This window comes from Mus caroli, chromosome 6 (assembly GCF_900094665.2).
Source record: "Mus caroli chromosome 6, CAROLI_EIJ_v1.1, whole genome shotgun sequence".
Classification (NCBI taxonomy): domain Eukaryota; kingdom Metazoa; phylum Chordata; class Mammalia; order Rodentia; family Muridae; genus Mus; species Mus caroli.
The window spans coordinates 89,992,534-89,998,648 of record NC_034575.1 but is presented as its reverse complement, the minus strand read 5'-3'; the positions used below and the strand labels follow the sequence as shown (position 1 = coordinate 89,998,648).

At 42.9% G+C, this 6,115-nt stretch overlaps 1 protein-coding gene across 1 annotated transcript in view; it reads left to right on the top strand.

The window, feature by feature from the left end:
* The window catches only part of Magi1 (membrane associated guanylate kinase, WW and PDZ domain containing 1), a 631,196-nt gene that overhangs the window by 352,954 nt on the left and 272,127 nt on the right, over positions 1-6,115 (top strand). The gene's annotated exons all lie outside the window — the stretch shown is intronic.

Genomic DNA, 6,115 nt, shown 5'->3' with positions numbered 1-6,115 from the left:
GTAGAGGCAGGCAGGCCACTGTGCCTTTTATGGCCCTCAGTGGAGGGACTACTATATTTTTTCTCGAGATTGGCTTAGAAACTTCTAAATCTGGATTGTGCGAAGAAAAGACTTTCTATACAGTCAAATTTGAGCAAGCAAGATAGAGGACATCAGATCTCTGAAAGGAAACCTTTGGGGTATGTACAAGGTGTGTTGCTCTGTGAGTGGAGAAGTTCACAGCTGCCTTATAGTGGAACATGGCCACACTGTGTCCTTGAACAGGCCACTCTCACCTCATCTCTCTGGAAGACATCACATTCATTTTATTACATTCAGACCTCAAGAACAGATTGTTCTGGTATTATTCCTGGGAGTTTTACTTTCTGCTTTCTGTCATTTGATCTGGTCAGGTTTGAAAGAGCTTTAGAGGTTCCATTTTTTTAAAACACTGCCTCCTAGAGGAAGAATANTTTTAATCTCCACAAAGCTCCCCTGTTCCTGTGATCTGTTGTCTAGAAATGATTTTCTTTCAAATATAATCTTTTGTGAGCAATACACTTGAATGCCAGTGATTCCTGATACTACTGTCAAGTCACAAGTGGCACTAGCCAAAGGCATTCAATGGATCTTAGAACCTTATTTTCTAGAATGATCCGCTGTCTCTACAGGCTCTATGGAGAAGANGAATACCCAAAGCAACTTGGGACAGCACTTCACAGTCTCCTCTTCACTGTATGGCTTCTGGATCTGGCAGAGAAGAAGGGACCTGCCACTGTGACTTAGTGGCCCTCACTCATTTCAGCTGGTCAATAATGAACTGAAAACTCACATCCCAATAGTATCTTTGGATAATTCCATATATATTTGTAGATTAATTGCGATTCCTAATTCTAATTTTGTGGATGGAATAGGAATTTTTCATCCCATTTTTATTGATCTAGTACCACAGTTTTTGTGACATTGTGACTCCAGGTGAGAGAACAGTGGCACTGTGGTCCAGCTTGGTCCATCTATGTCACACTGGCCCAAGTTATTCACACTTATCTATGAAAGCAGGGGAGGAAAGAGAGTCATGGGAAGCTTAACTCATTTGGAGTTCAGAGCATTTGGAGTTTTTACCCTTGAACCACCCAGGGCCATTTTTTAGCTCTCCTGTGACGACCTGTAAGTTAGGATTGCAGGGTGAATACAATTTTGCAGAATTCAGTAATTGCAGACTCATGGTTGTTCTCCATGTAATTTTTCCCCTACTTAGATTCCAATTTAAGAAATGGGGATAAAGCAAATGAGCACACCATTGCTTGACACATCTGTGGTGTTACCATGGTTACAGTGTTGGCGAGCTTTCCCATTTATTCCCCACTCCCCCCCCCCCCATTGATCTCTTGGACCTCACTGTAAGCTAAGTGGCTTGATTTTAAGTTTGCTACTATTTAGGAAGTAGGCCCCAAATGACCATAGTCTTTTAAAAACAGTGGGAAAAATCATGTTTGTCTTTGCTTGAAAAAATAGTTGGTATTGATGTTCCATTTTTTATGAAACTGGGAAATCAGGAATTTGGAAAGTTTAAATAATGTTTGGACCTAAAAAAGAATATACATTCACTGTACATTCAATTATAAAGTGTCAGGAAATAAGGCTTATTTCTGTGGCTAGTGTGGTGTGTATGTGTATGTATGTATGTATGTATGTGCATGTATACCCACATTAGAAGTGGAGGCCCGAGGTTCTATCTTTGATGTCATTCCTCAGGTATTGAAAACATAAGCTACACTAGGACTTGGGGCTTACCATTGAGGCTAAGCTGGCTGCCCATAGAGCCTCAGGGACACACAGGTCTCCACCTCCTCAGTGCTGGGATTACAAGCAGGTGTCAACACATCTGCCTTTTCTTGTGGGTACTGGAGGTGGGATTCAGATCCTCATGCTTATCTAGCAAGCACTTTGCCTACTGAGCGACCTCTCCTGCCCATGATGCGGTCTTTAACATGAGTTGNCTAGGGTGATGTAAGATGTGTGGTAGGCTTGGGATAGTCTACCACGTGTGTTTATTTTGACACTTTGGCCCTGTGCAGGGCAAAGCAAAGGTCTTTGCCAGTGCCTTGTCTAAATGGCTGAGGAAGCCCTGTATTGGGAGAATCCATCGTCNTTGAGGTATAATAGGAAAAAAGTTCCCGTGATCCATTGCCTTCTAGAACATCCATTGGCTGATACTAACTGACCTCTGCATGGGGAAGGGTGATCTCATGAGCAGGGGTTTGAGAGTGGTGATGAATTTCTGTTCTCCACATCATAGATCTATGTTGATCATTGGAGGTGAAGAAATGAAGTTTCTCTAGTCTCAAATCATCTTGATATCTTCAGAGTATGGGTTTTGATGGCTGTCACAGCTCAGAACTCAGTCCTATGCATGCCAGCAACACACATGATAGTAGTCTGTTATGCCAATAATCACAGGAATAACTGAACTTAACTTCTGCTCAGTCACACTTATAAATACTCCCTTCTCACCCACTGCTGCGGTGATTATTTTTAATCTACAGTAACTCTGTTGAGGTCTAACTCGCATACTATCCACGTCACCTTTTAATGCCTGCATCCCGTCCTATTTGAGTTGCAGCTATTATTGTCCTTTTATTTTTCTCTATTTGAGAACTTCAGTAGAAGGAAAAGGTCATCATGGTAGGAGCGTCATTATATTTACCATGAAAATCACTCCCACTCCCTAGGACAAAAATGAATACAGATGAGAAAGCTAGATGCAGAAGGAGTTAGAAGTCTGGGTGTGAAGTGTGGAGGGTTTGCTCTGCCAGCTCTGGCCCCTCGTGCCGGTTACAGAACCCCTCTGATGCTCTTTAAATGGACGTAGTGGTCTGAGCTCAACTAGTACCTCTGGAGCAGGGGAGGCCTATAAGGCCTAACCAACTTCCTGAGTTTGCCACACTATCTCACACATGAGAACCAACACANACACACACACACACACAATATCACATCATGTCCTAAGTTTACCATTTTGTCTTGTGCCTCATTTGTAGCTGTCCTGAGGCACATGAAGCCTGTTTTGCAGCCCCTGCTTAATGGGTCAGCCACACAGAATTCTTCCTGTNGCCAGCAGACATCAGCCTTCTGTGTGTACACATTGCTTTCACTAACAAGTTCTTTATTTTCATTTTAATTTTAAGGTCAGCCTAGATGCCTCTTCTCCTATGAAGTCCTGCCTCATCTTCCACTGGGACAGGGATCCTCCTCAGGGCTCCCAAAGCACCTCACTTTTTACCATGCCCTGAGCCTGCTATAATTCCTACTCTATGTAGTTTGTGTCCTTTCGAATCAACTTTTGCTGAGCCAGGTAGTATGTCTCCCTTAGTGACCCTGTACCCTCAGCTTGGTGCCTGGAGAGTAAGATAACTACTTGTTGAATGAATAACAAAAGGAGAAATATGGAGGAATGTTCATTATTTATTATTATTATTATTATTTTGGTTAGGCAGCCCTTACGAGCTGCTTTTGCATAGGCCTACAGGCTGCTCAGAGGTTTGCTCCCCTCAGAGATGGCTGGTAAGGACTTCTTTGGTGACTTGGCAGGTAATCCAAGCCCAGAGTAAAATCCTGAGCATGGAGCTATATAGCCCTTTGCAACAGCTCTTAATTANAGTCTCTATTGCTGTACTTCCCTCAATGATAGCCTTCCTGTTTTATGACTTCTTGTTTTCAGTGATGTGACAGCATCTAAGATTGTTGCTTTGGAGTGGCCACGTTCCTTGTGAGGATAAATGCCTTACCTGACAGGGCTTGTCATTTGCNGTGCTGCCTCTGTCAAAGCGAGATGCAAGATGCTGCTCATGGCTCATTCAGCAATGTCACTTCTTTGCAATGCTAAGCGTGTGCGTGCGCACACATACACACACACACACACACACACACACACACACACACACCTTCTGCCTCCCATGTCTTGTAGCTCTGCTCTCAGGAGCTCATTTTCCCACACAGGCAAAGAAATGTCTCCTGGAAGGGGGAAAGAGAAGGAGATGTGGAGCCTGTTGTATAGCTTGATCTTTTGTTGGTCAAGGTTTTCCTTGATTCTGAGACCATTGTAATCTGCCTAAGAGGTATTGATTATTAACTTATAGGAATTTTTTTTTTTTTTTGAGATAGGGTTTCTCTGTGTAGCCCTGGCTGTCCTGGAACTCACTTTGTAGACCAGGCTGGCCTCGAACTCAGAAATCCNCCTGCCTCTGCCTCCCGAGTGCTGGAATTAAAGGTGTGTGCCACCACGCCCAGCTAATTTATAGGAATTTACAAAGAGATTACCTGTGTTTGATCTCTAAGACATTTTAAATTGGATCTGATAAACAGGTGACCTCAATCTTTATTTACAGAGGTGCCATACTCAGATAGTTGACCATCCGCCCACACTGACCACGTGTCCCCCTCATACATGGAGTTATGCATTACTTTAGGGACTATCTGCACCTATTAGTCTTCTCTTAAGTACCATTGTTTCCACCATGGCTTATCTGAAATCAGCCCATGCTGCCATGGTCTTTAACAGGTTGAGCTAATGATAGGTTAGATCAGGAGCAAAGAAGCTAGTGCCGAATGTAGCTTGTCTTTGGAGTGTGTGTCTGTGCTCAGGTTGTGTTTGATGTTAACGAAGTGGTTCCAATTGGAGTGTGTAGAGAGCTGTGTAGGCATCTGAGGACTGTCAGGGCTGTTACCCTCTAATCAAAGTGCTGCCTAAAATTAAAAGGGTTCTTTAGCTCTTTGCAAAGNCTAACCTGACTTATAACATTGATAGTCACCTAATTTTGTAACTCTTACTGTGTCTCAGATACTCTCCTGTGATTTGTATAAATGGTTTGCCTTGTCATCTCTACCTTCAGTCTCATCTAGGGTATATAGGCTCTCATGGGCCTGAAGTACAGATAGACAGACACATATTCTTTCTCTCTCTTTCTGTCTGTTTGTCTGTCTGTGTGTGTGTCTCTCTGTCTGTCTGTTTCCCTCCTCCCTCACCCCCCTCTGTAGGTATGTAGATAGGTAGGTATGTATGCATGAATGTATGCAGTATGCATACATGCAGGGCTAGGGGTGGATACATCTGTATACTTGCATGTGTGTACCATACATTGACTTTGAGAGTTGTTCCTCAAAGTTACCTACCTTGTTTTGTGAGAGAGGGCTATTTGAGGAAGACCTGGGTNTCAGGTTCATCTAGGTTTGCTATTCAGTAAGCCCCAGAAATCCCCCCTATCTTTGCCTTTTTAGCATTGGGATTACACTCCTGTATTGTAAAATTGGTTTTGTTTTACTTTTAAACTCACATCTACCTTCCTGTGTCAGATTTCAGTGATCTTGTAGGCACACAGTACCACACCGTGGGCATTTTTTTTTTTCATTTTATGTGCATGAGTGTTTGCCTACATACATGTATGCCTGATGCCTACAGAAGCCAGAAGAAGGTATTGGATTCCCTAGAAATGGAATTATATTTTATGCGATTTACCATGTGAATGCTGTGAACTGAATCATGGTCCTCTCTCCCAGAGCAGCAAGTGTTCTCGACCACTGAGCCACCTCTCCAGCTTCTATTTTGTTTTTATATTTAGTTATTTGTATGCAGGTTAAAGGCATTTGGGAAATGTCCAGCTTGACTGTTACAGTCAGGTCTTCTGCAAGAGCAGGGTGCATTGTGAATGTTGAGTAATCTCTCCAGCTCCAATTTTTACGTGGGTGCTGGTGGCCTGAGCCCAGATCTTTGTACTTGGACAGTGAGCCCTTTACCGACTGGTCCTTCTTCCTAGCCCCCATTTTGTTTTTTAAACCTTCTCTTATTTATTTCACCGTTGGAGTTTGTTGCCTGCAGCGTGGTGAGAATTGGTTTTCCTCGCTTCTCACATCTTTACTGTACCTTGTACATGNAGCNGNGATATTTTCCCATGTGTCCTTGGCTCTCTGTAGTCTGTTTCCAGCCTACTTACCTACCCCCTTTATGGCACAGTATGTACACCCCAACTTCCTTTTTCATGAAAACTTATTTGTCCTACATTAAAGAATTCCTTAAAGAATTCAAGATTTAGAACAAGTATGAAAGATTCCCTCTGCGGTATAGGATTTCCTATCCCAC